The sequence below is a fragment of the Armigeres subalbatus genome, chromosome 1 (genome assembly GCF_024139115.2).
Source record: "Armigeres subalbatus isolate Guangzhou_Male chromosome 1, GZ_Asu_2, whole genome shotgun sequence".
Classification (NCBI taxonomy): Eukaryota; Metazoa; Arthropoda; class Insecta; order Diptera; family Culicidae; genus Armigeres; species Armigeres subalbatus.
In genome coordinates this window covers 258,459,482-258,479,939 of record NC_085139.1, presented here as the reverse complement: position 1 = coordinate 258,479,939, position 20,458 = coordinate 258,459,482, and the positions used below count along the sequence as shown (strand labels likewise).

The following is a 20,458-nucleotide window of genomic DNA, read 5'->3' as shown; positions in this document are numbered from 1 at the left end:
AATCAACATGTAACAATTAACAAATTAAAATAATGCACGTTCTCTCCTGGTGCCCTGAGAGAGACGGCTAGGTGGTGCCCACTACGGGAAATGACGAGGTTTCATATGAGATTTTGGTCCATCAGCCAAATCCCGCAGATATATTTTTATTGCGCATCGCGCTTTTTGTCTACAGCAATTAGTTTGCTGTATTCATAGCTGAGCCTTTGTGTAGGATTCTTATCCTATTTGGGCCCCTCGAATCAATTAATGCCATTTAGCATCAACGATTCGATGTCTGTGTCTGGAACAAACTTGGGACAAATCACAACTAAATATTTTATTGCCTACTTTCAGGCTTTCCTGTTCAGTCCAGACACAGAATCAACAAATAAAACATACACCAAATAGCACAAATGATACATACTCGATCGAATATTTACAACTATTCGAACAACATAAAACCAGCCCGGCTAGCTCAGTCGGTAGAGCATGAGACTCTTAATCTCAGGGTCGTGGGTTCGGGTCCTACGTTGGGCGCCATTGAAACACAAGGTCTGCCGGGGAAATATCGAACCCGATCAGTCCCGAGTAATGTCGTTTTCGGTTTTAAACCTGGGTCAGGTCCGACCCCGACTCTGAATAACCGAACGAAAAACGAATCGGGGTCGAGTCAGTATGATGGTATTAGTGAGAACTCAAGCACTATCATCTGTTTTGTTTTCAATTTGCACTTTTATCAGCCGGCAGAAACAGACATTTCATCTATTCAATTTTGTTATAAATATTATTTTTTTCTTGTTTTATGAATGATGGGGAAAATCAGATGTTTCTTCTGTTAATTGTTCAATTTAATACATGACTATTAATCCATCAATAAAATTTGGCGCTCCGGAACATTGCCGGTAATTATGCCAATCCGTGTTTCCCGATAAACTATTATGCTGGTTCTATATGGCTTTTTGGGTAACAGTGATTGTGTTACAGTAGATTTGAATTATCAATTATGTCATTCAAATGGAACAGAACAAGAAAATATGGAAACACTTTGTAAGAAATCCAATACCTACAAAATTTATTGAGATTTGGGGCCCTTTATTTTAAAACAAAGAATCAAATCCTTTTGAGTTGAATAGCATTTTGCATTATTTTTTTGCTATTTTTCCGCCAAGGGGGACCCTTTGGGATAAATTGCGATATCGTCAGAACTGCAAAAACCAAATATACAAGAGATGCAAATAATTCTCCACTACATAATCTAAACAGGATATAACATAATAAGTATCAATGGGATAAAATATGTCTTTGTCGATTTTTTAACAACTCAAAATTCTTCTTTCCCTAAAAATAATGCTCAATTCGTATAAAAACTGTTCCTAAATAAACATTAGAATTTAAGGTCTGACTATTATTCTTCCATTTACTTCCACCATTCACTTTTTATGTATCAACAACCAGATACGTATTTCGTTTCCTACTTGGAAACTTCTTCAGTGTTTGTTATCGACTTGTTAACACTGAAGAAGTTTCCAAGTAGGAAACGAAATACGTATCTGGTTGTTGATACATAAAAAGTGAATAGTGGAATAAATGGGAGAATAATAGTCGAACCTTGTAGCATTTCCCGTAAGACGCTCTAAAATAATTAATCATTAGAATTTATTTATAAATAATCTGAAAAACAATGTGTCATTAATAAATAAATACAATATTTTTTTAATGGCAATATAGCTGCCACTGCTTAATAAAGAATACATTATGTTTATATTCTTGATTGATCCGTAACCCTAAACAAATTATTCACCGAACTGCAATAATGAATAAAATAATGGTATGAAAATTTTGGTATAAATAACTTCATATCGGCAGATACTCCGGTACGCTATTTTCCCATTGAGAGAGCAATTATACCTAAAGTATATGTTCGAATACACAACGTAATAGTGAATAAATATCAGCTATCATCTTGTAACTGCATTTTATAAATCACATTTTCAACAAAATTTTCAACCCTCATTTTGTTTATAATGGAGCACCATCTGAAGTAATCAGCGAAAAATATGTCGATATCTGAATCCAATTAACCATCATAGAAACTTGAAGACAGCACACAATTAAAATAATCCATTTTTGCGTGGAAGACAGCAACATAATTGATAAATTTAACAAATGAAACAAATAAAATCAAATACCCACCCGTGTCTTATACGTTTTCATTTTCCTTCAGCGTAAACATAAACACCAGTTTGACAGTTTATGTTTGAATGTATTGGTGAACCTAGGTTGGATCTCGATAAATCGGCAGAGCGAACCTCATTCATTTTGGGTCGGATCTGGTGCGGATCGCGATCCAACCTGAACGAATAACCGAACGTTTTGACAGCTGTTAGAGCGGATCCGGGGCAGAACCAGGTTCGACCCAGCAATAACCGAAAACGACATAACTTTGTTGCGCGAGGGTAGGTGTCCAGGCCAGCAATACGCCTATTCTGCGCCACGAGTGTTTGATAGCGGTTATGGGAACACTTTATCCAGAAAATTGATCGTCCACTGTTACACGATGTTACGCCAAAGCGCGTGGCTTGACCTAGCAACAAGATGGCGGAAACAAACGTTTCAGATAGGTGGTTCTATTCAATTGCCCGCAGCTCGAACTCACCTGCCTTTAACTGTCTACCGGCACAAACTTCCTGACAGCGAATTTACGTTTCGATTCTGGTTTGGTGATTAAGGCTCAAGACTCCATCACAATGTTTTGAAAATTGATGACTGTATCACTTGTTTGTAATAGTGATGTAATTGGTACGGAAAAATGCAGCAGCGATAAATAAAATGTTGTTTACAACTTGGGTGGTAAAAATATGTCAGCTGATGCATAATGTTGCCAGACTTGACGAATTGTTTATTTTATATCATAAGACATGTTCATGGTGTATCAAATATATGGGTATTTATCGGTTTAATTTTTTTATACACCACTTGGAATGTAATAGAAGCTTACGTAATATGTTTAAATATTTATTTTTTGTTTTATTGTTCAATCCGACAAACAGCAATGATTTATTTTTTTTCAATAAATAAATCTGGCAACTGCGAAGAGATGATTATTTCCTTGTGTATGCACATCTTTGTTTGCGTGTTGGCTGGCGTATACGTTGTATTGTTCGGATTGAATGAAGTTGCATCGCGTAGATTTTGTACTCACCATTTTACTTATTGCGCTAGTGAATTTGAGTCTTCCGCATTTTATTGCATTCACAATACGGTCGTCAAATTTGTCTCTCACTTCGATTTTTGCAAAGCAGTTTTCAACAGTTTTTGGGCGTGAAGTGAATTAATTGGTAGTCAAGGTTGACGAAAAATGTGAAACTCAGTTAGTGAATATGTTTTAGGAGTGATAAAATCAAGGAAACAATGAGAAAAGATCCAGTGAAAAATCAAGTGAGTGTGTATGTGTTCGATCCGAACGTTCGAACGTTAGTATGCGTTCGATGAACAAACGAATATCGATTTAGGAAAAAGGCAGTTTTCAGCGTTTTTCCAGCAATTCCTCAGTAATTGCTAGTTTTGATAAGTGAAAAATTAATATGGAAATGCCATGAATATATTATGATAGAGGGTAAGTCCGTAAATAGCCCCAAAATATTGAATTTAGTTCAAACCTTTATTAGTATTAGTGCGGATTTGAATAATATCATTGTCATTATCGGATTGATTACGGTTTATAGAGCCTTAACGATTGGATATTTTATTTTTGCAATGCACGCCTAGTGCCTTACAAGCTGCACTATCTACACCCTAGATTGGACACTGACCAAAGTCTGATGTGCTGGCAGCCTCACGAACCGACGCGCACTGATGCTCACCCGTCTTCTGCTCGCCAACTCGTCTATCTAACCGAGCGACGTTTTATGAGCAAGGGGAAAGGACCGATGAGAGCACTCTCTACTCTCCCGCCTGTCTCGATGGAGTACCCGCGGTGGGCGTCGATCTTTCACACGATCACTTTGTGTGGGTTTGACTTCGGTTGCTTGCATCTTATCGCGATTGTTAGTGCATCCCTCTCCGCCGTAAGTTGTGTGTGTGACGAATGTGATTTTTAAAGATGCGTCGTTTCTCTTTACCTCCGTCTGTTGGCGACACTTTGATGATCGTCGTTCCCGGGCTAAGTGTTGGTGAATTGCTGTTTGCGCATCTGCTGGATGTGTTGTGGGTTCGAGGTGGCGTAGATGGACAGGGGTTTACAACTATCAGCTCGCAGAGCATTTACCTTAATTTGGGCCGCAACGTAAGGTTTTTGGCCACAATCATAACTTCAAACAACAAGCAAAACGTATACGTAACACAGCATTACCATGACGGCAGAATTCTTCATGAGTCGATGGCTATTGACTCATGAAGAATTCTTAAAACTTCTTTCAAAGTTGTCAGAGACGAGTCCTATCAATCTTCAACTCCAGAGACGAGCTCTAGACATAAACTCAATCTAAATGCTTAACTAAATCACAAATCTCAATAAATGTACCAGCGACTCCTGGCAAATTTGATAGCGTACCAGCTGAATTCTGGCAAATTGTCTCTGACTTCTAGCTTCTCATGACTAATCGCCGCCATGGCAGACATTCAACTTAATCCTAAATAGTTATTGGGCTAAACTAAGTGGATTAAACATTTAACGAGAAACTATATTAGTGTTGGATAGTTTGGTTGGCTTTTATTGTTATCTTAGGCTAGGGGCAAGAAGCATTTCCTCAACTCTAATCGTCATGAGCCCATGTTAGGAGTTTTACCGCGCCCCGGGTCACGTTACTTTCAGTGGATGATTTTCATGACGACCCCCTAAAGATAACTAATGTTGGTGCTTCTTTTTGGATTCTGTAGAGTATCTCTGGATTTCGCTTTAGTGCTACTATCACCAATCCAGGCAGGTGAAGATCTTCCGCTTCGCGTATTTCTCCTCGGGGAGGTTTGTGGCTGGTGCTGCCCATAGCTTGTGGTGGAAGTTGGGAGGTAGACTTAATGTTGTTGTTGCTCGCCGAACTCGCCTGCACGATTTGTCTCGATCGGCTAACGGATTTGCCACAGAGTGGGTGTTTTGTTGGTTGTCCTCAGGCTTTCCTGTCTTCATAGCTGTTTCAGCTCTTATCAGCCAGATTCTCTAATCGCAATTATTTCAAACGTTACACAATCCCCCCGCAAAGAGAAATTTTTTTCAAGGATCAACTTATTGATTCTTGAAAAAAATTTTAGCTACTTCCATCTTACCTGACCATTAAGTGCGAACTATATTAAAATACATCTTAACCTAAAGCTGAATCACAAATACTGAATGTCACAGCGAATCCTGCGAAATCACGTGAGCCACGAGTTCTCACTTACTACTTAACATAAATATCCACAAATCTTCATAATTCTTACAGCGAATCCTGCGAAATTTAGTCCTACGCCAACGAGTCTTGGCAAATTTTCTCTGGCCAGCCTTCTTCATTCTCCTGCACCTACATTTCTTTGCGGGGTAACAAACAAAAGAATTCCTATCTATTTTACAATGCAAAATCAAAAGAATTCAACAAATATGACAAAACTGACTAGCTCTACCTTGTGGGTTATTTTGTTGGGCGCCATGTTACGTTGAAAAATTGGGGCTTCTTCTCTCGCCGGAAACAACAGACCAAATCGTACACTTTCACAATTATTTATTGTCCAATACCCTAGCTGACCCTAACCTCACTACCTCAGTATCATTACCTAACATTTCTCGCTCCAGACTCCCATGATGCGTTGTTGGTTGACACACCGCAGCTTCTGGATCCCTTCGATTCTCCTGGTTTCATTCTGTGTGGCAAACCGTGCGTCCACGGTGCCGTCGAGATTTCCTGGACCCGCCACCGGATCTGCATTTTCGGACACACATTCCATCAATTCGCCTACCACCTCACTCTGCATTGCCGTTGTCGAGCTTGACCGAGAACGAGACATAATGCTGCCAGAAATAGAGAACACTTCTCGAGACGTGACGATGTATATGTTCGGCCGCGATTTCGCTTTTTCTTGCGATCCGTCGGACGGTCTATCTGGGACTAATCCTTGCTCCTCTCATAACGTTTCGCATGGTAGAATCGACGTCGATCGCTTACGAGAGTCAGTCTTGATCGCATCTCGCTCTTTCAAATCGCTTCCCACAATTATTCTCTCCCCCAACATGGCAACAGCGATGATGAAGCTGAGTCGGTGGGAATGAGATCGTTATTTTTCCGGATTCATAGGCGTTCAGCATCTAATGGCGTCTCTCTTCAGCCCTCTCGGTGATTCTCTGATTCAGTAGGTCTATCGGTTTTGCACGCATACTATGTAAGTGTTTAATCCGAACAGTCACATGGCCCGGATCGCGTGCAACACGGTTATCTACATGGAATGGGGTTCTCGGTACAAGGTCTACGGATCAGCATTTTGTTTGTGGACTGGTTGTTTTGTGTTATAGTTTCAATCAATTAACCAACTAAAACCTAGATTCTCTAATCGCAATTATTTCAAACGTTACAAAGTATTCTAGAAAAGCCGGACAGCTTAATATTGAACTGTTATGAATACGTGTTTTATTTCCGATAGGAAAATCTTTATAAAAATTAGTTTACAAATCCGTAAATCACAAACACTTTTATTGTGCTCAGAAGATTTTACCTGGGATTTAGGTGAAGCACTCAAGGAAACAGTTGAGAATCGATGATCAACTGTGATGAAAAGAAGAACAAGTGTCAAAACAAGGAAAAAGAAGCCGTCTTTGCAGGTCTCGTCTCAGGTTACACCATAACGTCACTGTTGACTATGATTGTCAACGAAAATTCCTATACCAGGAAGGAGGAATTCCTTTATAAGCGGCTGTCATCGCGACGGACGCCCTCTAATAGGTGAACACTTTTGACGCCTTCAGTTGTGCGAATTCCATTTTAAAACTAGTTTTCTTCAATAGTGTGAACGCCATTACGAAAAAGTGATCGTGCCCCGACAGGTGAATCGCTTCGTCGTCATTCGATCCTCGTGGACATCATTATGACGAAGAACGCTCGATCATCGATTGGGGCAGCTATGTAGTACCGCAACGGACGAACTCGAGGACCAAACCCAACGGTCTAGGCCTGAAGAATAGGACACAGACACAGAATAGGACTGGTTGGTGGATGGTACGTTTTCTGCAGCACCGCAACAGTTCAGTCAGATTTTCTCAATTCATGCCCCTGTGGGTCTGGGGGCAAATAGAAGGATCCTGCCACTCGTGTTCACTTTGCTCAGCTCTAAAACACAGGAAGTTTATACAGAGGCTGTGATAAGGAGAGCAGGCATGCTTTTGAAACCACGGACGGTACGTATTAATGGACTTTGAGAAGGCAGTTGTGAATTCTGTGAGGGACGTTCTCCCAGACACAGAATGCTTTGGATGCTATTTTCATTTCGATCAAAGTCTCATACGAAAGCTTAATTGCCTTGGACTTAAAAATGATTATTCCAGTGATGTAAACACTTTTATGACCATAAAAAAAACTCCAGGCACTCACGTTCCTACCACCCGATCGCATTATTGACGCCTATGTGGATTTGCTAAATATCTTGGCTGTGCATATGCACAGCACATGTTTTGAAATGGACAAATTGATATGAAATTTGCGAAAAAGAATCCACGTGTCTTGGAGGGACTCGAACCCTCAACCTCCTACTCTCTAGATAGGCGTGATAACCCCTACACAACAAGACCACAACAAGGTCACGTTTGCGGAAAAGCCATCAAAATCCGAGTACCAACCTCCACCGCGGTTAGCTTTTTCTGCAAATTGAATATCTTTCGGATGCTTGATTTGTCCAATCTTCACGTGTGCTTTACTGTTGTATATCCACAGCCAAGCGAGTGCACATTGTTTATTAATCGAGAGGATCACACTCTATGCCCCTAACAACGGGATGGGCGGGCTGGTATAGAATGCGAATCAATCGTACTCTGCTGTGCCAAAGGCTTGCTTGGCTAAAGCATTTGATGAGTTTGATTGCCCTACGCATGCGGTCGCGTGTACAAAGACGACTAATGACGGTGGAATACCGACACTTGTTTACAATTAATTGCATATTATTCGGCCCATAGTAAAATCAAGTTAGATGTTTCAATACTCGAAATTATTAGGCTGTTCGAAATTTATTTAAAATTGTTCCCGTGCACTAACATTCATGAAATTTTGGATCTAGGCTCAGTTTTTATAATAGATTTAAGGTATGTAATAATCTCATAAGGCTCATGTCCAAATTCAGTTAAATAGGTTAACGACCAACGTGCATTACATTTTTCTACCTGAATCTCATTTGTCGTGGTTGATGAATGACACTAAATTTGAGCACATAAAAGCACGAAAATCATAGCCTTCAACCTTCTGTTCAAAGCATTGGAACGATGTTCATTGAAATGTCTTGTAGAACATTCAATGGGAATGAGGAAATTGTAAATGTCAAAAGTAATTACCCGTGTCGCACGAGGCTGTTATGTTTTACTGCGTTGGAATAGAGCAGCACAATCGTTGGAACTACTTTCATGGCCTTTTGCGACACAGCCCCATAATGAACCTAAGGAACCTTCCCATAAATCTCGCCACTATTCCAACGCCAGCCAGTGTTGAAGAAAATACGACCTTCGCCTCGGGAGGATTAGGATCATTTTTCACCATTTAACGCCTTTCTACGACAGCGGGCATCGTCCCCCCGTCTTTCCACGATGATGAAGATCGGTGCGGGATTGCTGCTCCAAATGGGGGAACATAAATCGATTCTTAATACTCACAGATAGCGCACTGTTCTTGGCCGGCGGATATGTTTGTTGTTTTGTCATCATTTTCATTATGTCCGCCGTTGTGCGTCGTCGGTCGGTAGCGTGATTTGCGCTTCCGGCTTTCCGGACACAAATCGAATGATTTGTTTCACACCAGGGGAAACATTTGTCCTGCGTTCTACCGTTCCACCACCCGCACAAACGTATAAACACTTAATCCATTAATAAGCGAATGTGGCAAATAAATCGTTCCACGTTTCTCGTCGCCTCCAGCCAGCTGTGTGTCATTCCTGCGTCGTCGGTCCCCATTCGAACACGCAACCTATCCTGGGGAGATAAATTATCTGCAATCGTTTGTTTTCGTTTTTCTTGTGTTTCAAATTAACTGCAGGGTCGGTCAGGCTTCGTTCGCCCATGATGCGGATTAAGAGATCACAGCCTGGCTGGCTGAAGAAAAATTGGCCGGAAAATGGAATCCAATTAGCTATTAATCACCACCACTTGACCACTATCGGCAATTCCATGGATGCTGCCAGCGGAAACGGATGCTGGTCACGATATCAACTAAGGCGAATTTGGATATCAATCCATTCGGGAAGCAGTAAACTAGGTATGTAGTTTGCAACATTTTGGTAACTCTGAAGATGCTGGTCGTATCATTGATAACCATTTTTACCGAAATATAGGTTAAACATTTTACAAAATTCTCCCGTACTCAATAAGCCTTTCAATATCAAGTATGGGTTTAGTTTAACGGGAAGATTAGTTCGCAACATGTTGTGATTATAATTATTCTGAAAATAGGTTTCAATAAAAGTTAAAGAAAACTCGAAGCTATTTTCCGATCAACGCATTATAGCAACAGGAAAGGCTGATAATGAGGGGAGGCTAAAATCCATCTCAGTGGAAATAGTTTCTGCCAAGGCACATCACTTTCAAACTAATTGAATATTTATGTCCTCCATGCCCAACCAACTCCTGCCACTAGGAAGTGGTGTGGAAAATCTTCCACACTTTCAAATCGGAAAACGCTACCCACATATCCTTGGGATACTTTGCAGAAGCCGTGTTGGCAAGAGTCCCACCATAAAACACTTTCAATGTCATTATAAATCTTCTTAAGATTTGCCAGCCCCATCCCCCACTCCTTCAGCCTTCAAATCTTCACACAAAGTCTATAACTAGCGAATAAGGCGGGATAGGATTTTCACATTCGACTTTTCCCACCCCACTTGGTAATTCAGACAACTCCGAGCGTAGTGCGGGAGTGGGAGGAAACTTTTGTATTATCTCAAAATCCCGCGCGTTTTCGTCATGCCTGACTTGTTCGGATACATTAACCGGGGCAGTGCCGTCTGTTTAGGAGGAATGATAAAACGCTATTGTTTGGAAAGGATTTTGATCGCAGCAGTTAGGTAGGTGAGGTAGGGAAAAAGTTGTGTCTGTTACTGAGTCTATCCCCCGGTTTAAGTGAGACATTTACGGAAGTTCAACCGAGTCGCGTACGGTGAAATGGAGGTGTCGCGTCTATTGTTAATTACCGAAATGTCAAGCAAGTGTGATATGTGCCATACAGCGTGACGAGTGAGACAAATAGGCACCGAAAGGTGAAATTACTTCTTCGAAATTTGAAAGCGGTTCTAAGTTGTTAAATTTATGGAACATTTAGCAAAATTAAATTTATGGATCTAGTCCCAAAGTTGTTTGAACGAATAAACCATTAGGCCGAAAGGGTGTCGTTTGGCCAAATAGGACATTTGGCCGAATGAGACATTTGGCCGAATAGGTTATTTGAAAAGTGAGAAATTAGGAACAAGAAGAGAGACGTCTATTCTCCTTCCTCATTTATCGCTTCTGTGTGTGTGTGTTTTTCATCCTTTATCCCTCACCCAGCTGGGGGTGTTGGACAAGTAGTACTGCGAATAATTCGATCAAATCTCATGCTCCGTAATGGTGCTCTTTTTGTTAATAACGCTAGTAATACATAGGATTCACTTTTGAAGCAAGAAAAGTGTCTTCAGAATGTGTAGGGGATTGGGATTTACTAGCTGTTCATAACAGGTACAGCAAAAAATCACAAGGACGCCCTTATGAGCACTATCTATGAAGGGTATGAAGGGTATGAAGGTATAAGGGTAAAAGGGTATGAAGCAGTGAGAAGCGCGAAGTGAGTAGTGAGACGTCTCACTACTCATTTACCGCTTCTCACTTTTTGAAGGTATAAGGGTAAAAGGGTATGAAGCAGTCAATTATGATTTACTCAATCTAACGCGAATTTAGCCAAATAATTCGAAATTTTGGGAACCTTTGATCAAGATGAAGCACGAGAAAATAATTGGAACTTTCTCACCAATCTTATCGACCCATTTTAGAGTCAGCTACATAGAATTTTCCATGGGGGACCATCAGCGGAAGCAAACGGAAACATGACAACCATCACTGGGTAATATTTTCGCGTTCGTCAAAATCTTGCCAAGACACTCGGTAAAATAAAAAGAAAATCCCTTAGTCTCTTCTTCCGCCATCACTTATCACTTGAAATACTTTTTCACTAGGGGTTCACCCTCCTGTAAGTAAGTAGTAAAGTAAATTCGCACAACACGCAAGAGCGCCTTTTTTCTTAAAAACTAAACTCAAACAAAATTTATGAAAATTCGGGAAAATTTAAAAAAAAAACTGAGACAGGAAAAACAAATTATGCCAACCGCACCCGTCGATTGCTGCGATCTTTTTCTCACTCCCCATTTATTACTTCTCGCTGTAAAAAGTGAGGAGCGCAAAGTGAGCAGTGAGACGTCTCACTACTCATTTACCGCTTCTCACTTTTTACAGTGAGATGAGAAAAATGAAGAGTGAGAAGTGAGACGTCTCTCTTCTCATTCCTAATTTCTCACTTTCCAAATGTCCTATTCGGCCAAATGACCCTTTCGGCTAAATGACCCTTTCGGCCAACCCAAGTAGCATACGCAACATCTTCCAAAAAGCACCTTGTTTCTATTCAGTTTCATTAAAGGCATTAGAAAAACATCAAAGCACGAAAAAGTTGCATCAAGATGTCAAAACCTTCAAATTGTGGCCGTTTGGCATTTGGAAACAAACAATCAAAAAATACTGATCTGCGTGTTGTATACACGAAATAAAAACATTAAGTTGTATATTTCTTACCCGAGTACAAAACTTCATAACCGTATGGTTTTTATGGTGAGTCGGCATACAATCCCTTCTAAGTGTTGAATGGTTCTGTGGTAGAGTGAAGGACTATCAATCACAAGATCCATAAATCGAATCCAGTTTTATATTTCTATTCTATTTTTTGCGCTGCAGTATTTTGCAACACGATTGCCATTTTACTGCAATCGAAGGATGTTTCTGTAGGCTCCACCCCTTGCGCTTTTTAGATTGCAAGAGAGTTTTATTTGATGGCACATACGCAAAGATTGTTTCTTTCCGAATAGTTGCAACACAGTGAAATGTTCAGTAGTGAAACAAGTTGTGCTGCTTGAGAAATTACCCTTCCGGCCAAATGACCCTTTTTGCCAGATGGGTTACGGCCTAATGGTTTGTTCGGCCTAGTGGCATTCGGCCAAATGGCTTTTGACCAAACGACCCTTCGCTGAGTTAATCATTCATTAATCTTATTCATCCAGAAAATATGACTTAATCATTAATCCACACGAAATCCTGAAGGAATTTCCGGATGAAAGTTTGGAAGAACTTTCGGACGAAATTTTTGAGGAACTTCCAGACGAAAATCTGAAGGAACTTCCACACGAAATCCTGGAAGAACTTTCGGACGAAATTCTGGAGGAACTTCCGGACGTCATCCTGGAGAAAATTCCACACGAAATCCTGGAGGAACTACCGGACAACATCCTAGAGGAACTTCGAAACGAAAGCTTACAGGAATTTTCGGACGAAATTCTGGAGGAACTTCCACACGAAATCCTGGAGGAACTTCCTCACAAAATTCTGGAGGAAATTCTGAACAAAATCCAAAAGGAATTTTCGGACGAAATTCTGGAAGAACTTCTACAAGAAATCCTGGAGGATCTTCCGGATGAAATCTTGGAAGAACTTCCGGACGAAATTCTGGAGGAACTTCCAGAAGAAATTCTTTAGGAACTACCGGATGAAATTCTGGAAGAACTTCCACACGAAATCCTGGAGGAACTTCCAGACGACATTCTAGAGGAAGTTCAACACGAAGCCTTGGAGGAACATCCGGATGAAAGATTGTAATAACTTTCGGACGACATTCTGGAGGAACTTCCACACGAAATCCTGGTGGAATTTTCAGACGAAATCCTGGAGGAACTTCCAGACCACATTCTAGAGGAACTTCCGAACGAAATCCTGGAGGAACTTCCACACAAAATTCTGGAAGAACTTTTGAACGAAATCCAAGAGGAATTTTCGGACGAAATTCTGGAAGAACTTCCACAAGAAATCCTGGAGGAAATTCCGGATTATATCTTGGAAGAACTTCCGGACGAAATTCTGGAAGAACTTCCCCACAAAATCCTGGAGGAACTTCCAAATGAAATTCTGGAGGAACTTTCTGACGGAATTCTGGAGGAACTTTCCGACGACATCCTGGAGAAACTTCGACACGAAATCCTGGAGGAATTTCCGGATGAAAGTTTCGAAGAACCTTCAGACGAAATTCTTGAGGAACTTCCACACGAAAATCTGAAGGAACTTCCACACGAAATTCAGGAAGAACTTTCTAACGAAATTCTGGAGGAACTTCCAGACGACATCCTGGAGAACTTCCACACGAAATCCTGGAGGAGCCTCCAGATGAAACCCTGGTGGAAATTTCCAACGAAATCCTAGAGGAATTTTCGGACGAAATTCTGGAGGAACTTCCACACGAAATCCTGGAGGAATTTTCGGACGAAATTCTGGAAGAACTTCCACTAGACATCCTGGAGGAGCTTCAGGATGAAATCTTGGAAGAACTTCCGGATGAAATTCTGGAGGAACTTCCACACGAAATCCTGGAGGAACTTCCGGACGACATCCGGGAGGGATTTCCACACGAAGTCCTGGGGGAAATTCCACACGAAATTCTGGAGGAACTTCCACTTGAAATCCTGGAGGAACTTTCGGACGACATCCTAGAGGAACTTCCACACGAAACCCTGGTGGAAATTCCACACGAAATTCTGGAAGAACTTCCATACAAAATTCTGAAGGAACTTCTGAACGAAATTCAATAGGAGTTTTATGACGAAATTCCGGAAGAACTTCCACAAGAAATCCTGGAGGAGCTTCCGGATAAAATTTTGGAAGAACTTCCGGATGAAATTCTGGAGGAGCCTCCATACGAAATCCTGGAGGAAGTTGCGGACGAAAGCCTGGAGGAACTTCTTGACGACATTCTAGAGGAACTTCTGGATGAAAGTTCAAAAGAACTTCCAGACGAAAATCTGAAGGAACTTCCACACGAAATCTTGGAGGAACTTCCACACAAAATTCTGGAGGAACTTCTGAACGAAATCCAAGAGGAATTTTCGGACGAAATTCTGGAAGAACTTCCACAAGAAATCCTGGAGGAGCTTCCGGATGAAATCTTGGAAGAACTTCCGGATGAAATTCTGGAGGAACTTCCGGACGACATCCTAGAGGAACTTCCACACGAAACCCTGGTGGAAATTCTACACGAAATTCTGAAGGAACTTCCACACAAAATTCTGAAGAAACTTCTGAACGAAATCCAAGAGAAATTTTTGGACGAAATTCTGGAAGAACTTCCACAAGAAATCCTGGAGGAGCTTCCGGATAAAATTTTGGAGGAACTACCAGATGAAATTCTGGAAGAACTTCCACACGAAATCCTGGAGGAACTTTCGGACGAAATCCTGGAGGAACTTCTAGACGACATTCTAGAGGAACTTCCACACGAAATCCTGGAGGAACTTCCGGATGAAAGTTTGGAATAACTTTCGGACGACATTCTTGAGGAACTTCCACACGAAATCCTGGAGGAACTTCTGGACGACATCCTGGAGGAATTTCCGGACGACGTCCTGGGGCAAATTCCACACGAATTTCTGGAGGAACTTCCATACAAAATTCTGAAGGAACTTCTGAACGAAAGCCAGTAGGAGTTTTCGGACGAAATTCTGGAAGAACTCCCACTAGACATCCTGGAGGAGCTTCCGGATAAAATTTTGGAAGAACTTCCGGATGAAATTCTGGAGGAGCTTCCATACGAAATCCTGGAGGAAGTTGCGGACGAAATCCTGGAGGAACTTCTTGACGACATTCTAGAGGAACTTCTGGATGAAAGTTCAAAAGAACTTTCGTACGAAATTCTTGGGGAACTTCCAGCCGAAAATCTGAAGAAACTTCCACACGAAATCTTGGAGGAACTTCCACACGAAATCCAGGAGGAACTTCGGACGAAATCCTGGAGGAACTTCTTGACGACATTCTAGAGGATCTTCCACACGAAATCCTGGAGGAACTTCCGGATGAAAGTTTGAAAAAACTTTCAGACGACATTCTTGAGGAACTTCCACACGAAATCCTGGAAGAACTACCGGATGAAATCCTGGAGGAACTGCTGGAGGAACTTTTGGACGACATCCTGGAGAAACTTCGACACGAAATCCTGGAGGAATTTCCGGATGAAAGTTTCGAAAAACTTTCTGACGAAATTCTTGAGGAACTTCCACACGAAAATCTGAAGGAACTTCCACACGAAATCCAGGAAGAACTTTCTGACGAAATTCTGGAGGAACTTCCGGACGACATCCTGGAGAAACTTCCACACGAAATCCTGGAGGAACTACCAAACGAAATCCTGGAGGAACTTCTGAACGAAATCCAAGAGGAATTTTCGGACGAAATTCTGGAAGAACTTCCACAAGAAATCCTGGAGGAGCTTCCGGATGAAATCTTGGAAGAACTTCCGGATGAAATTCTGGAGGAACTTCCACACGAAATCCTGGAGGAACTTCCGGACGACATCCTGGAGGAATTTCCACACGAAATCCTGGTGGAAATTCCACACGAAATCCTGGAGGAACTTCCAAACAAAATTCTGAAGGAACTTCTGAACGAAATCCAAGAGAAATTTTTGGACGAAATTCTGGAAGAACTTCCACAAGAAATCCTGGAGGAGCTTCCGGATAAAATTTTGGAAGAACTTCCGCATGAAATTCTGGAGGAAATTCCACACGAAATCCTGGAGGAAGTTGCGAACGAAACCCTGGAGGAACTTCTTGACGACATTCTAGAGGAACTTCTGGATGAAAGTTCAAAAGAAATTTCATACGAAATTATTGGGGAAATTCCAGACGAAAATCTGAAGGAACTTCCACACGAAATCTTGGAGGAACTTCCACACAAAATTCTGGATGAACTTCTGAACGAAATCCAAGAGGAATTTTCGGACGAAATTCTGGAAGAATTTCCACAAGAAATCCTGGATTAGCTTCCGGATAAAATTTTGGAAAAACTTCCGGATGAAATTCTGGAGGAACTTCCACACGAAATCCTAGAGGAAGTTTCGGACGAAATCCTGGAGGAACTTCTTGACGAAATTCTAGAGGAACTTTCACACGAAATCCTGGAGGAACTTCCAAACGAAATTCTGAAGGAACTTTCCGACGACACCCTGGAGAAACTTCCACACGAAATCCTGGAGGAACTTCCACACGAAACTCTTTTGGAAATTCCACACGAAATTTTGGAGGAACTTCCCCACGAAATCCTGGAGGAACTACCAGACGAAATCCTGGAGGAACTTTCGGACAAAACCCTGGAAGAACTTCCACACAAAATTCTTGAGGAACTTCTGAACGAAATCCAAGAGGAATTTTCGGACGAAATTCTGGAGGAATTTCCACACGAAATCCTGGAGGATCTTCCGGATGAAATCTTGGAAGAACTTTCGGACGAAATTCTGTAGGAGCTACCGGACGAAATTCTGGAGGAACTTCCCCACGAAATCCTGAAGGAACTTCCACACGAAATCCAGGAAGAACTTTCGGACGAAATTCTGGAGGAACTTCCAGACGACATTCTAGAGGAACTTCCACACGAAATCCTGGAGGAACTTCCTGATGAAAGTTTGGAAGAACTTTCGGACGAAATTCTTGAGAAACTTCCATACGAAATCCCGGAGGAACTACCAAATGAATGCCTGAAGGATCTACCGGAAGAAATCTTGGAGGGACTTCCGGACGAAATCCTTGCAGAACTTCTGAACGAAATCCTGGAGGAACCTATGGACGACATCCTGGAGGAACTCTTCCGGATGAAATCTTGGAAGAACTTCCGCACGAAATTCTGTAGGAACTTCTGAACGAAACTCTGGAGGAACTTCCACACGAAATGCTGGAGGAACTACTGAACGAAATCCTGGAGAAACTTCCTGACGAAGTCGTGGAAGAACCTCCGGACGAAATCCTGGAGGAATTTCCGGACGACAACCTGTAGGAGCTTCCACACGAAGTTCTGGACTAACTTCCGAACGAAATCCTGGAGGAACTTCCACACGATATCTTAGAGGGACTTCCGGATGAAATCTTGGAGGAACTTCCGGACGAAACTCTGAAGGAACTTCCACATGAAATCCTGGAGGAACTTTCAGACGAGATCCCGGAGAAACTTAGAGACGAAATCCTGGAGGATCTTCCGGATGAAATTTTAGAAGAACTTCCGGACGAAATTCTTGAGAATCTTCCAGACGAAACTCTGAAGAAACTTCAACACGAAATCATGGAGAAACTTCCGGACGAAATCCCGGAGAAACTTCGGATGAAATCCTGGAGGAACTTCCGGACGAATTTTTGGAGGAACCTCACGTTGAAATCCTGGAGGAACTTCCGGACGAAATTGTGGAGGTACTTCCGGCGACATCCTGGAGGAACTTCTGGACGACATCCTGGAACTTCCTCACAAAATCCTGGAGGAACTGCCGGACGAAACTCTGGAGGAACTTCCACACGAAATCCTGGAGGAAATTTCGGACGGAATTCTGGAGGAACTTCAGGACGACATCTTGGAGGAACTTCCAGATGAAATCTTAGAAGAACTTCCGGACGAAATTCTTGAGGATCTTCCAGTCAAAACTGTGAAGGAACTTCCACACGAAATCCTGGAGGAACTTCCGGACGAGATCTTGGAAGAACCTAAGGGCGAAATCCTGGAGGAACTTTCGGACGAAATTCTGGAGGAAGTTCCACGCGAAATCCTGGAGGAACTTCCAAACGAAATCCTGCAGGAACTTCCACACGAAATCCTGGAGGAGCTTCCAGATGAAAGCTTGAAAGAACTTCCGGATAAAACTCTGAAGGAAATTTCTCATGAAATCCTGGAGGAACTTTCAGACGAGATGCCGGGGAAACTTAGATACGAAATCCTGGAAGAACTTATGAACGAAGTCTTGGAAGAACCTCCGGACGAAATCCTGGAGGAACTTCCGGACGAAATCCTGGAGGGACTGCCGGACGAAATTCTGGAGGAACTTCCGGATGAAATCCTGGAGAAACTTTGAAACGACATCCTGGAGGAACTTCCGTACGAAATCCTGGAGGGACCTCTGGATGAAATCCTTAAGGAACTTCCTAACGATATTCTGGAGGAATTTTTGGACAACATCCTGGAGGAACTTCCACACGAAGTCCTGGAGGAACTTTCGGTCGAAATCCGGGAGAAATGTTCAGAGGAATTTCTGAAGCCATCGAACTCGTGTTAAAAAAAAATCCTGAGGAATGAGGTGCTTCTGAAGAAATTCCGGAGAATTTTTCATGCTAGAAATTCGTCCACGCCAACCCACGCCGCCGCCGCTGGCTGAAAATAATTTATCACTCCGCCGCAAAAATCTAAAAAAAAATCTTCACCTTATATGATTGATATTCCGAGCATCAAATGCTAAAGTAGTTGACTGCTAGCGCCTCTGCAGGAGGAATCACGCCAGATTATTCATATACGATGGATTAGAATGAAGTGTAACGTCTGTTTGTCTTTGGTAGCACCTTTGAATTTTTGCTTCTAACTTTGAGAATTAGGTAAGATAGCATTTCATTAAATGCACCTTGCAGAATGCATAAGGGTTGTTGAATTTTATTTAGCACAACTCATGTGCATTCTTCAAGGCCCATCCTATGGAATTTAAACTTTGTTCACGAAGTGAGAAGCCAAAATTCAGCTTTGCAGAGCAGAGAAACCAATTTTTTATGAAAATACGTACTTTTGTAAATTTAGTTCCGTTTTTCACAACACATATACTGCCTTTGCAAGCATAACAGTCCCATCTTTGCTTGATTTTTTATCTATATGAGACAGTTATGCTTTTATGGGCAGTGGACGTGCCAAACAAAATTCTTCAATCTATATGCCTTCTGTAGGGCCCATTCTATGAAATTCAAATTTTATTCTCAAAGTCAAAAGCCAAAATTTAGCTTTGTAGAGCAGAGAATCCAAATATCTACGAAATTACGTGGGAGAGATATGTATAAAATGCGCCACCCCCATTTCTTGGTGCATAACCTAAATTTTGTCTCAATATCGTAAGCAGCTGAAGCCTAAACACATTTGTTAGCCATCAAACAAAACAACTCAGTCAAAAAGTTTGTATTGAAAATAAAAAAGACACAAAACATATTTTCTCCTTATTACCATCAGTCTGAGACAATTCTTGTGCAGAAGATTTTCAAAATTTTGGTGAAAAATATTGGAATATTTTGATTATCATTTTTGAGTGGCGCATATTGCCCAGCATCGTTCATTTTGGATTGAAATTCTCAATTTTGGAATAAAATTATTTTGTTGCAATATTTCTAGCTTTACATGGAAATTTTTGGACCATATAATGACTGATATGTTGAATTATTGATAAACACTTCGAAAATACATGTTTTCGGAGGAAATCACCATGATATTAAATGATTAGTTTAGGGGGCGCATATCGACCGCATCTCCCGTACTGTTACAGAAAATCTAAATATGTATCTGAATTCAGCGTAAATTTTTTTTTTTGAATACATTGAAAATGGTTGAAGGGAGCGAAAAAAGCTTAATTTCGTTGGATAATTGAAAGTCCAGAGTGTCATTCGTCAGCTGTCCTTGATGTTATGGTCAAATGATAAAAACTTTAATTCTTTGCCAAGATAAATGACCAAAAAACAATGAGCACTGATGGCTGAATGAAGGCTTAACTAGCAAACCGGACTCTCACCCGTAAAATGTCTAATTTCCGTAATAAATCACACGTCCGCTCCGGGACGGAAACCGACAACCCTCCAGTGGTAGGTAACAGTTGTTGTTTGTAATTTCCTGCGCCCCACCCTTCTGAACCCTTGTTCGGTTATTTGACTGCGCATTCAACTTGTGTTTCGAATTTCCAAATGCCATTTCAGAAACCCGAAAAACTTCTTATCACACCGTAACACTATTTCTCACTCACTGAAGTTCGGTCCGGTTGCGGCCCAATCTCCCAACCCCCTCTTGATTCGTCCCGAACCAGGAAGGCGAACAGCAGCCGCAAAATTATTATGTGTGATACACACCGGTTGGAAAATCTGCTTGCTCTCCGTCCCCCAGGAAAGGATTATCAAAAAACATAAAATTTAACTTTTCGGCCACAAGATCGCTTCGAAACTTGAGGAGACGGATTCGAGGAAGTCGCCCACTTGATTAAGTTATAAAACCTCACTC

The 20,458-nt window shown here is 41.5% G+C and overlaps 1 non-coding gene across 1 annotated transcript; it reads left to right on the top strand.

Moving 5' to 3' along the window:
* The first annotated feature begins 446 nt into the window (after window positions 1-446).
* Window positions 447-519, top strand: Trnak-cuu (transfer RNA lysine (anticodon CUU)). Its single transcript has one exon. It is a non-coding gene; the product is annotated as a tRNA-Lys (tRNA).
* The last annotated feature ends 19,939 nt before the right edge of the window (window positions 520-20,458 follow it).